Raw genomic sequence first — 13,136 nt, forward strand, 5'->3', positions numbered from 1 at the left:
TTAAAAGGATTTAAAAACATCATCTCTTTGGAGGAGTGTTTGATACTACACCAGTTAGTGAATTTCAAAAGATACAACTCAACCCTCTGCTTCTAGAACTCTGTGTCACCATTCAACGAATGAGAAGAGATGTTCTAATTGTTTGCTGTGAGTAAATTATCTGATGGATCTAGCCCTGCTTTTGGTAATCATTTTCTAACAGAGTCTGATGTCTCTAAATATATTTGTTATTCTCAAGTGTTCATCAGATGGTTCAAAGAAACAAATTTCAGCCTCTGGGTTCTTTGCAAATGGTTCATTAAGACCCAAATCTTCCAAATTTGGGGTGCTTTAGTTTTAGGGATCCAACTGATTTTCCAAAGTGCTCAGCACCCAGAAGTCCAGTCGAAGCCAAATCAGGCTCAAAGCATTTCCAGTTGAACATCCAGCAATTAAGGTGCCCAATATAGAGACAATCTTTGAAAATCTTTTGACTGTTTGGACCCAGATCCAGAAAGATATTTAGACTCCTAACTGCAATGGAAATCAATGGAAATTAAGAGCCTAAATACCTTTCTGGATCTGATCCTTGATATTCAGTATTCATGATGTGTCTGGTCACCTAAGTCACATTATGTTGTTTCTGCTCTCTGATAGGATAACTGGAACTTTTAAAATGGGCAGTAATGAATGGTAAGTAATGAAGCGAAGAGTGAACACTCTCCTTCATGCACAGAGATCTTTGTTCACATGTGAATATTCACACCAAGAACAGCCTTTGTATGAACAAAAACCTGGCCATGTGAACATAGGCAGCTGATAAAAATATTCTTTTGGAGGACTGGGGGAGGCTGAGCAAAACTTAATTGACTATTGTGCAGAGAGGAGAACCTGGGGGATGTAGCTGGAGTGCAAACCCTCCCCACACTCACTCTGCAGCAATGGCACCTGTCCTATGTGGCTGGGCCTGGCTCCCTGCTCCAGCCAGTTGGCTCTCACCGCTTGCAGAATTCGGGGGAGCCGATCACATGATGCATGTGTAACGTTACACCCCATATTATTCATATAAATATGGTTATCATATGAATATGCGCTAACGAAGATATATTTTATGCAAGATGGGTCTTGTAAGGTATCATTGGAAAAGTTATAATTTACTGAGTGTGATTATCCAATTTGTATGCCTGTATCATTTCTGTAGCTAAAGCTAGGAATATTGACTATGTAACAATTACAACTGTGTGTGTATTTGGGAGACACCCACCAGACAACTGGCCATCACATCCTTGATGGGCCATTAGGAAGAAACAATATGATTGTGAATATACTAATCTCTCTCATTCCTGAGAGGCATCCTGGGATGTAGCTGTGACACTACCAGGTCAGGTGGTCCTGTCACCTGATACAAAATACCACCTTGGACACTGCAGTTACTTTTCCTCTGTAGGGGGATGGGGATCAAACAAAGGTTTCCTGCTTTAGGTAAATTCTTTTTAAGGCTGGGGAGAGGGTTAATCTGGACTCTCCTCCATTGCCTACCCAAGTAGAAAGACTGCTGAAAGTACCTGAAGGGACAAAGGAACTAACCTGAGGGGAAAGGCAGGTGTGAATCCAGACTGAGACAAGTGCCCAGTCTGTAAGAAGAAATAACTGGAACTCTAATCTACAGAAACTCTGCAACTTGCCTAAAATAACCAGTCTCTTTAAGATTTTAAGCTTAGTATGAGTGTTTTGTTTTATTTGCTCAGTAATCTGCTTTGTTCTGTTTGCTATCCCTTATAATCACTTAAAATCTGCCTTTTATAGTTAATCAATTTGTTTTGTTTATTATTAAATCCAGTTTGTGCAATTTCTAATGGGGGGGGCAAGGAGTTGTGCATCTCTCTCTTCACATTGAGGGAGAGGGCGAATTCTTATAAGCTTGTGCTGTGCAGATCTTTCTATATAGTGCAAGACAGTATTATTTTGGGTTTATTTCCCAAAGGGGGTGTGCACGTGAGTTCTGGGTGAATCCTCTCACACAGAGCTAACTTCAGTATGTCTGCAGCTGGGTGTGGCCCTACCTGTGTCCCTCAGCCCTCCAGGCTGGTGAAGCATGAGGGGCTCAGTGAAACCCCAGTACATCAGATGGTATCCCAGAAGGGGTGTCCAACCCATCACAGTGTGCATCTGCACACAGGTGGGCCCTCCCCACTTGATGCCATGCCATGGCCTCAGTGTCACTAGATATGGGGCTTCTTCTGATATGCTGGGTGGGCAGAGATAGATGGGGGGGGGCTGAGCCGCTCTAGACTTAGCCACCTGATGCCTATGTATGTGAATAACAAATAAGAAGGGGCAGAAATATTGTCAAACCAAACAGCCCATCTCAAATCAGGCTGGTACCCAGCAATGAGTATGGTAATAACTGTGCATGGTGTCGATAAATTGTGTAGTCAGTTGCTTGGCCACACTTTGGTTCTCTATGAAATATAGTCAAGGGACCAAATAACCCATATCAGGCAGGTTTATTGCTCTAAGCCAATAACAATATAGTACAGGAATAAGGTTCAATACAACACCAGTGCCTGGGAAGCATTGTTACATTCACCTTACACAGAAGATGTGCTCCCAAAGTGATGCCCCTAAAGCTGTCTTTTTATACCTTATCTGTTTTAAGTAAAAGGTACTGTGTACATCACCTGAAATTAGATTTAACCCATCAGCAGTCTACCTTGTTTTTCTGGTGCCATGGTGTCCCTCTTATGTCTTTGTTCTGAACACAGGCATTCCAGGTACTGAAGGGCAAGAAGGCACCTCCTAGGTTGGTATTTGGGTAGGACAGTCACATGTCTTATCCTCTTCCTTTGAGACATTCCAGTACTGGACTGTGAGAATAACACCCTACCTGTTGCTATGGTAAAACCCTCATATGTTTTACTCCAGCTAACACAAGGTGTTATGGAATACTTGGCATGGGTGAACAGAATTGTGGGGAGAGTATAATACAGTCAGTTAACATAACTTGCCAACACTTAGGTATAGTATTAATAGAACATATATGTATGGGCTAACGAGTTACCAGTACGTTCACTGTAATTTCTCCAAAGGGAAGAACTGAAAATACTGAGAGGAAATGGAATTCAAGGCACTCCATGTTTTCTCCTTATTGCTTTGCCATCTGCTGTTCTGCTTTGGGGGAGGAGGGGTGTCCGTCTGTGTGCGCTCACTATTTGTGGCGATGAAGGCTGCGTTCTCAAAATAGCGCGCTGGGAACTGGCTCGCATCGATGTTACTAAAAGCTACATGGCTACATCTCAGGTTCTGCTTTGGAAATGTACCCTGAGGAAATGCCCTGGCTCCTTCCCACATGTTTCCCTCATTAATACGGAGGAAGAGAGAGAGAGAATACTACTAGGAAAAGAGCAATCTGCCAGATGCACAGTGTGCTGTGCCCATCAGCAACTGCCGCACTATTCATGGCATGAGCTTCTGTAGATTTCAGTTTAATGACCTGGTCAAACTGAGAAGAAGCCATAAAATACCACTGCAAACACTTGTATAAACAGGACTTTATTTGATTAAACTAAAAACATATTCTGACTCATCATTGGAAAAACAAATACTAGGAGTTAGTTATATGTTGATTAACCTGAGAGTTAGTCAAAGAGCCAGGAAAACATCTGCTGGCTTGAAGATCTAGCAGCTAAAGAAAAATAATATGTTGTTTTGGGTTGATTTTCAAACCAATCTGTGTTTATCTAGGGAGTTTGTGATTGTTACTTTGCATCAGATCATGGCCATTGAGAACTTCATGGCAGGAGTAGGAATATAACTCTGATACTCCTACATCAAAAGCACAGGCCTCTACCAACTGAACAAAAGGAGAATTGCCACTAGCTGTTTGCAGTATAGGGCCTACGACACACAGCTGAGCACTTCTGATAGCATCCACTAGAGGGCAAGAATTCACACACAGACTATTCAGTTCATTACAATGTACACCTGTTATATAACTTTCATACAGTTCAGGAGCATGCCCAAACCATTCCACCCAGCCACAATGTTTTTTCCTGTGGTTTGCTTGAGATTCTCTTTTAGGCTAAAAGTTTCACTGACTGCAACTCAGAAGAAGGGGGGGTAACATTTTTCAACCACAAACTAATTTCAGTGAAAAATGCAGATATGACAACACCAAATTATTATTATTTTTTTATCCCTAAAAAATTCCAATCCCCATGCTCCAAAAACTCCAAAACATTCTGTTTTGACATTTTCAGAATGAAACATTTCAATTTCTGAAGTGACGTTCTGTTGAGAATTTCTTTTTATTTTAATAATTTCAAAAACATGTAAAGAAATGGTTGAAATCAAAATGAAACATTTCATTCCGGGTCAAATGAAACATTCGCGTCAACCCAAAATGATGTATTTATTTCTTTATTTTGAATCGCCAACAATTATAAATATTTTTGGTTTTGGTCAGATCTGAAACAATTTTTTTCTGACTTTTCAACACTACCAATGAATTGAAAAATCCATTATTTACCCTGCTCTATTCAAAAGCTAGAGAGTACAGGTTTGAGTTCATTGCATCCAAGATCTCACCGGAACACAGTTCTACTAATGCACCCATTGGACAGTATACATTACAAGGAGGCTTATCCCATGGGTGCTGAGTACACACAGCACCTCCTAGGAGATGTTCAATCTCTCACAGCATGGCCCCTAGAGCTGCCTTACAAAAACTTTGTGTGTCCAAGAAGAATTTATTGAACACAAGAATTCTGCCTGAACTGCCTCTTGAGCTTCCCTGCAGCTTCTTTTGGCAAAGCTAGCGGTAATGTCTCCATGCTGCTATGATTTGCACCTAATATGTCACCTATGACTGTCAACACATCTGCCATCATCAACAGAGTAATAAAATATACATACAGCATATTAGCATCTCCTTATATATATATATATATTATGGGACTCTCAAACAACTCACTCTATGGGGGCATATAAAATGCTTCCTGCTATTCAAAGCTTATCCACACATCTTTGATTAGGTTATACGTCTACAAATCAAGACCCACCTCTCTCCTGAGTTTTATTATTATTGTTACAGTATTTGTCCCAGGGCTGAGATCAGGGCCGATTGTGCTGGGCGCTGAACAGACACACAGGGTATGTCTACACTTCACTAAGAGACTCACAGCACAGCAGTGTAGATGTTCGGGCTCAAACTGGAGCCTGGCTCTGAAACCTCTCAAGGAGGGAGGGAGGGTTCAGAGCCCAGGCTCCACCCTGCACTGCAATTTTGAGCCCTGCAGCCCAAGCCCTGTGAGCCTAAGTCAATTGACCCAGGCTCTGAGACTCGGTACCATGCGTTTGTATTGCTGTGTAGGTGTACCCATAGTGAGAGACAAGCCCTGACCCAAAGAGCTTACAATCTAAACAGACATAGAGGGGCAAATGCTCAGAGAGGTAAAGTGATTTGCTCAAGGTCACACAGCAGGTCAATGGCAGAACCAGGCCTAGAACCTAAGTGTCCTGCCACCAGCCCATATAGCCTAGCCACTGTACCACATTGCTGTCAGATCCTCAGTCCCTTACTCTCTCATTTCAGCCAAACTGGATATACTTCAGTACTAGCCCATCTCTGTTGATTCCAAATACTTTGGAGGAACATGCCACATTTCATAACGAATCAATAGTCAGCAATAATAAAGGAATCCAGTGTCCAGCGTATCTCTGAGTCACCACAAAGCTCTGGATTTGTGTCAGGGCCTTGGGCCTTTGGAGGTGCCTCCAATTCAGTTGGCTTCACATTTCCTCCAGATCATTCCACCCATCTCAGATAGTTAGTAAAGACTGGCCTGGACCAAGCCGCTCCCCAACCTTGGGCCAACAGTGGATCCAAATCCAAAATTCATGGCTCAGGCTTGTCTCTGGCATTTACCATCTTTTCCATTTAAGGGCCTAGTTCCAACCCCACTTCAAGCAGGAAAAGTAATGATCTCAATGTACTCCTGTCAGAGTGACACATGTGATGGGGAGAACCAGGCCATTTGAGTGTTTAGACGTGTCAGGGTTCTTCTTCCCCTGAGGTCCAGGGCCCTATGCAGCAAGCTGGGATTGGAGGGCCACCAGGACAGAGCCACAAGGGAGAGGAAGAGGTGGCAGGCTGTGAGACATGGCATGTCCCCAGCTTCTGCTCTCCTTGGATGAGAGAGGACAGACCTCATCGCTAGCCCTTCCCCCATTATTGAAATGTAAACTTCATTCCACTCAAGTGTCCGACAAACTTTAGAACTGGAGCTGTTTACAGATTTCCTTGAAGTCTGGTTGGAACCACATGTACAGTCAGATCTAATGTTGGCAAGGATAATGTCTCCTTTGTACATTTATCTTTCAAAGTACTTTCACAGACAGCGCGATTGCAAAAAGGGTATTTCCACTGCTTGCATTCCTGTCTCTGATCCATCCCATTATTTATCTCTCTCCCAGGGTATCTGTGGTTAGGAAAAAGAGTTCAGAAAGTGCTTTCTAATGGGAGACAAACTAAATAAATACAGGTTTCAGAGTAGCAGCCGTGTTAGTCTGTATTCGCAAAAAGAAAAGGAGTACTTGTGGCACCTTAGAGACTAACAAATTTATTAGAGCATAAGCTTTCGTGAGCTACAGCTCACTTCATCGGATGCATTATGCTCTAATAAATTTGTTAGTCTCTAAGGTGCCACAGTACTCCTTTTCTTTTTAAATAAATACAGCAAAATAAAAAATGTCAACAGGTGGGACTGCAAGCAAACCAACCTACCTTCAAGGAAGGGAAAATAAAGCAATGCATTGCATTTATAAAACACTTTCCATTCTCAAGTCTCAGAACACTTTACAAACAATCCCCTACCCTGCCTCCATGGAGCAGGTATTATTCCTGTTCCACAGATGGGGAAAACTGAGGCACAGAATGGTGACTTCCCTAGGATCACACTACAAGCCTGCAGCAGAGCCAGGAGGGACTGAAAACTTGTCACCTAGTTCAGTGGCTTGGCTCTGTGCTCCCCATTCCTCTTTCAAGGAATGTTGAGGGCTGGTTTGATGGGGGTGGATGAGAGAACAGAGCTTAGATTATACGATTGATTCATATAGAAACTTGTTCATGTGCTACTGCTTTCCCTTTCCCCAAGAAGAGAGATACACATGGAAATTCAAAGGCAACACCCTGAAAATGAATAAAAGGAAGCACTCATGATAATGTGTTTGTTATTAACCCAAATACACCTGGCTTAAAGCTCTGGAGGCCTTTAACATAGGTTTGTTATTTGCCCCATCACCTAACAGCCAATTCCATACATAGCGTAGAACTTCCCACCCTCACTATGCCATTGTTCTGTGACACTTGCTGGAATGTTAAGTAGGACAAATAGCTCAGTGAGATTCAACAAAGGAATAACTACGTATGGGATCTGATATACAGGGCCAGATCCTCAGCTGGGATAATTTCCACCAGTTGAGGATCTGTCCCAGAATCTGTAGCTACACGAGCTAAAATAAAAGATAGCCCTTATCTCACTCCCATGCTGCAGAGCACCAGCTGATTGCCTGGAAGCTCTAGGACACAATACCTCCCACCTGTATCCACTTCTCTACAGAGTACAGTACAAATGGCCAAGTGCATTGTGGGAGGACCTCTGACACAATTAACTTAGGCCAGTGCTTGAGAATGGATACCAGACTACAGGGCTTTTTGGGTTTAAATTGCCATGTATAAATTTAGGCTGGAAAAATAGAAGAAAGTTTCTAACCATCAGAGGTTCTGGAACTGCCACTGAGTGGGGGCAACTAACCTAACTAATTTTAAAATGGAGTTTGATAAGCTTATTTGTAATGGGATTATATAATGGGGTTGCCTGTAATAGCAAGAGACTGAACTTGCTGATTTCCAGCCTTCCGTCCTATGTTGCTGTGTTAATTCTGACATAGAAACATGTAGGTTCTTCCAACTCAGCCCCTGCAGGTTCAGTGCTTCCCAGGAACTTTTCATAGACCACACTGTGAGTGGAGAGGAGACAGACAGGGTGATCTTTGGCCAGAAATATCTCCATGTTTTCCTGGAGCAGTGTCCGTAACGGGATTTAGAGAGCTCAGTAATAAAATAAAGCTAGTAATAGTGATCAGTTGCATTGCCTTATCCAGATCTCTCCCCGCACCACCCCCAAAATACTAAACACTAATTCATCCTCACCATACCCCTGTCAGGTGAATGTTTTTATCACTTACAGATGGGAAAACGGGGCCAGGGAAGTTCAGTGACTCACCCACGGCTGTACAGAGCTGCGGTTCATGCTCAGGAGTCTCTCGTTCCCAGCTGTGAACTCAATCCCACTAGTGCCTAGCCAGCAGCTAGTTGAGATTGGGTTGAGTTTCAGCCAGCGCAATCTCATCCATGGGTGATGATGCTGGCTTCAGGAAGCGCCTGGAAGAAATGGTAGAGCGAATATCATTTTCTCTGATTGAAAGGCTACGTCTGCTGTTGATTACTAGCGGTCACAATTGACGGGGGGAATCTAGACACACACACACGCCCAGCTGTTGCTGGATGATGAAATTACAGAAGGGACCCAGTCAGCGTTTTACAATCTAAGGATCTGTCTACACTAAAATGCTACAATGGCGCCATTGCAGGGCTTCAGTATAGACACTACATATGCCAATGGGAGGGGTTCTCCCACTGGCGTAGGTAATCCACCTCCCTGGAAAGGCCGTAGCTAGGTAGACGGAAAAATTCTTCTGCTGACCTAGCAGTGTCTACACCAGGGATTAGGTCGGTATAGCTACATCTTTCGGGGGTGTGGGTTGTTTACACCCCCAAGAGACGTAACTATACTGAGGTAGGTTTCAGAGTAGCAGTCGTGCTAGTCTGTGTTCGCAAAAAGAAAAGGAGTACTTGTGGCACCTTAGAGACTAACAAACTTATTTGAGCATAAGCTTTCGTGAGCTACAGCTCACTGCATCGGATGCATTCTCACGAAAGCTTATGCTCAAATAAATTCATTGGTCTCTAAGGTGCCACAAGTACTCCTTTTCTTTATTCTGAGGTAAGTTCCTAGTGAAGACCAGCCCTGAGTCTAGCTAGGAAGCTGTGTCTTTTCCTTTCCTTTGCGGACCTTACCACTGTTATCCGAGCTTTTGTTACCTTGAGATTGAATTAACACCGTGGGCTACTGTCATGTCTTTTGGTATTTACACAACAGTAACATGAGGGAACTGCAGAGGCACAATTGGGTTCCAAATAACCATGTCTGCTAACAACACACAAACTTGCACGGCCTAGGTACATACATATCGCTCCTCCAGCTGGTTTCTGGCAGCTTTTGTAATATAGAACACGGTGCGCTCACAGACTCCTTAAAGGGATACTCTCCTGCTCCTGCACAGTACAGCTCTATGCTCTCCAACCATCCGGAGACTGCGGCTGGCGCCGAATGCAGCAAGCTACTTACTGAGCAGGGCACTGTCCTGGGAGCATGTGACCCCAGCGTTCCGGGAGCTGCACTGGCTGCCCATTGGTTTCGGGGCAGTGTTTAAGGTGTTGGTTATAACCTACCATACCATATATGGCTAGGGACCTGAGGGATTGCCACAGCTCTGGTCAGCAAGGGTGTTCAAACTGGATCCCCCCATTACAAGGGAGGGGGCAGCTGTTCTCTGTGAGGGCTCTAGGATCCTGGAATTCACTTCCCACGTGATCTGAAACAGTTTGAATCTGGTGACCTTACAGGCATGCTGCAAAATCCACCTAATCAATTCCCTGCCAGTGCAGGGGCTTCGGCACTGGTGGTGTCTTGGTCACTCCTGTTCTCTGCCTGTGGCACACAACAGTCTCCTGAGGACTGAAATGCTTTAGTTTGTCTGAACCCACTGGGCTCAGTATGGGGGTATTTGGGGGGAAATACCCCTGGTCTGTGCTATGCAGGAGGTCAGATTAGATGATCTAATGGTCCCTTGTGGCCTGATCCTCTATGAAACTAAGAGAGAGGGTTTGGAGAGTGTCACGCTGTCTGGAGTGGCTCACAACCCTGAACTCCGACCTCAGGGCAGACTGTCACAAACAGGTCAGACACTTCAAACTGCTGGTGTGTTCCATAATTAGATTTCACCAAGCCAGTAACAAACGTGAACTCCTGGATCACTGTAACAGACTCACCATGGAGTTACAGACAGTCCCCTGAGATTCTCCAATCTATCTTGCCACCCAGACAAACTGAACTTGGTGATAAATAGTCACTTAAACCAAAATCACATCACACTCAGGTTGCTTCCAGTCCAATTGGACCAGTCACTTACTCCCAGATTAATTGGTACTCTAGATCCTACACCAAAGACAACGCCTATAGCCAGTCCTGTGATAAACTATCTAAAGGTTTATTAACTAGAAAAGAGAAATAAGAGAGTTATTTACAAGTTAAAGCAAACTAACATTTACACACCAATGAGTTAGCAGCTAAATACTAAGGGTATGCCTACACTGCAGAGTTACAGTGCCAGCAGTTACAGTGCCACTCAGAGAGCACTGAAGGGAAGCTGCTGTTGTGTGTTCACACTGTCAGCTGCCTGTGCAATAGCGTGTTCACACTCGTGGCCCTTGCAGCAGTATTCGGAGTGGTGCACTCTGGGCAGCTATCCCACAGAGCACCTCTTCCTCTTCTATCGCTAAGAGTTGTGGGGAGGAGGAGGGGGTTGCAAGGCATCCTGGGTCCTGTCCCAATGCCCCATGATGCATTGCTTCGCAGCCCAGCAATCCCTGTGCTTCTGTCCCCATTTAGCACTATCTTTCAATGGTTTGTGTACTGCGTGCTCTGCCTCTTCAGTCTTCAGGCATGGATCCCGCACTGTTGACCAATATGCTGCTTGCTCTGACTAACATGTCAAGAGTGGCACTTGAGTTACTCCTTAAACTACAAAGGCAAGAGGAGTTCAACATTGCTCTCACCACGTGTAGTAGCTACGACACAAGATTGCTTGTGGCATTCACGGAGGTGCTAACCACAGAGGAATGCCGCTTTGGGCTTGGGAAACAAACCCTGAATGGTGGGATCAAATCGTCATGCATGTCTGGGATGACAAGCAGAGGCTTCAGAACTTTCAGATAAGGAAAGCTACATTCATGGGACTGTGTGATGAGCTCGCCTAAGCCCTGCGGCACAAAGACACGAGAATGAGAGCTGCCCTGCCATTGGAGAAGCATGTGGCGATTGCACTGTTGAAGCTGGCTACTCCAGACTGCTACTGATCGGTTGCTAACCAGTTCAGAGTGGGAAAGTCAACCGTTGGACTCGTGTTGACGGAAGTGTTCAGGGCCATTAATCACATCCTGCTCCGAAAGACCATGACTCTGGACAATGTGTGTGACATTGTGGGTGGCTTTGCACAAATGGGCTTCCCTAACTGCAGAAGGGCAACAGATGGCATGCATGTTCCAATTCTGGCATCAGACCACCTCGGCACCGAGTACATTAATTGCAAGGGGTATTTCTCAATGGTTCTCCAAGCGCTTGTGGATCACTGTGGGCATTTCACAGACATTAACGCAGGCTGATCCAGAAAGGTGCATGACGCACACATCTTTCAGAACACTGACCTGTTCAGGAAGCTGCAAGCCAGGACTTTCTTCCCAGACCAGAAGATCACTGTAGGGGAAGTCGAAATGCCCATTGTGATCCTGGGAGACCCTGTCTACCCCTTAATGCTGTGGCATATGAAGCCATACACGGGGAACCTTGACAGCAGCAATGAGTGGTTCATCAACAGGCTGAGCAAGTGCATAATGACTGTTGAGTGTTCTTTTGGCCATTTAAAGGCCCACTGATGCCTATATGGGGAGCTGGACCTGGCCGATTACAATATTCCTATGCTTATAACTGTATGCTGAATGCTCCATAATACTTGTAAAGGGAAGGGCGAAAGCTTCACTCAGGGCTGGACCACTGAGGCTCAGCGCCTGGAAGCTGAATTTGAACAGCCAGAGACCAGGGCTATTAGAAGGGCCATAAGGATCTGGGATGCCTTGAGGCAGCAATTTGAAGCTGAAAGCCATTAATATTTGTTGCTATGCTTTGGAGTGCAGTGCTTGGGTCATAAACATATAGCTAAGGGTAGCATGAAATCCATCCTTTACCTGTAAATGGTTAAGAAGCTCAGATAACCTGGTTGGCACCTGACCAAAAGGACCAATGGGGAAAGAAGATACTTTCAAACTTTGGGACCGGGGGCAAGGTTTTGCTTTGTGCTCTTTGTGTTCTCTCAGGAGGCAGAGAGGCACCAGGTCAGTGAAATCCATCTCTTCCAAACAATCCTGAAATGAGTCTCTAATATTACAAAAAGTGTAAGTAAACAAGGCAAGGCACGTTAGGTTATCTTTTGTTTTAGCTTGTCAATTTTCCCTGTGCTAAGAGGGAGGTTTATCCCTGTTTTTTGTAACTTTGAAGTTTTGCCTAGAGGGGAATCCTCTATGTTTTAAATCTTATTATCCTGTAAAATTACCTTCCATCCTGATTTTACAGAGGTGTTTCTTTTACTTTTTTTTCTTTATAATAAAGTTCTGTTTTTTAAGAATCTGATTGGTTTTTAGTGTCCTAAAAACCCAAGGGGCTGGTCTGTGCTCACCTGGTTTACCTATTTGGTTGGTAGATTATTCTCAAGCCTCCCCAGTGAAGGGGTTGGGGGGATATTTTAGGGAAACAGGAACTCCAAGTGGTTCTTTTCCTGAATCTTTGTCTAACTCACTTGGTGATGGCAGCAGTACCCATCCAAGGACAAGGAAGGATTTGTGCCTTGGGGAAGTTTTAACCTAAGCTGATAGAAATAAGCTTAGGGGGTCTTTCATACGGGTCCCCACATCTGTACCCCAGAGTTCAGAGTGGGGAGGGAACTCTGACGGTTTGTAATGCTAGGAGGTGCATGATTCCTCTTCATGGGGGAATGGGGAGCAATCAACAAAGTCGTTTGTCCTCTGATGTTCTCCAAAGGTTTGTCTGGTGTCTATGGGCCTCCTTGTGTTGGGCAGGAGATAACACCTCTTGTGTCAATCTAGTATTTCACACTTGGTACTGCTTCTCTCCTGGCTGTGGGGGTTTACAGTTTTAGAACAAACACTTAAATATTACCTTATGGCATGGGACACAGATACT

The sequence above is a fragment of the Dermochelys coriacea genome, chromosome 7, assembly GCF_009764565.3.
Source record: "Dermochelys coriacea isolate rDerCor1 chromosome 7, rDerCor1.pri.v4, whole genome shotgun sequence".
In the NCBI taxonomy this organism is placed as follows: domain Eukaryota; kingdom Metazoa; phylum Chordata; order Testudines; family Dermochelyidae; genus Dermochelys; species Dermochelys coriacea.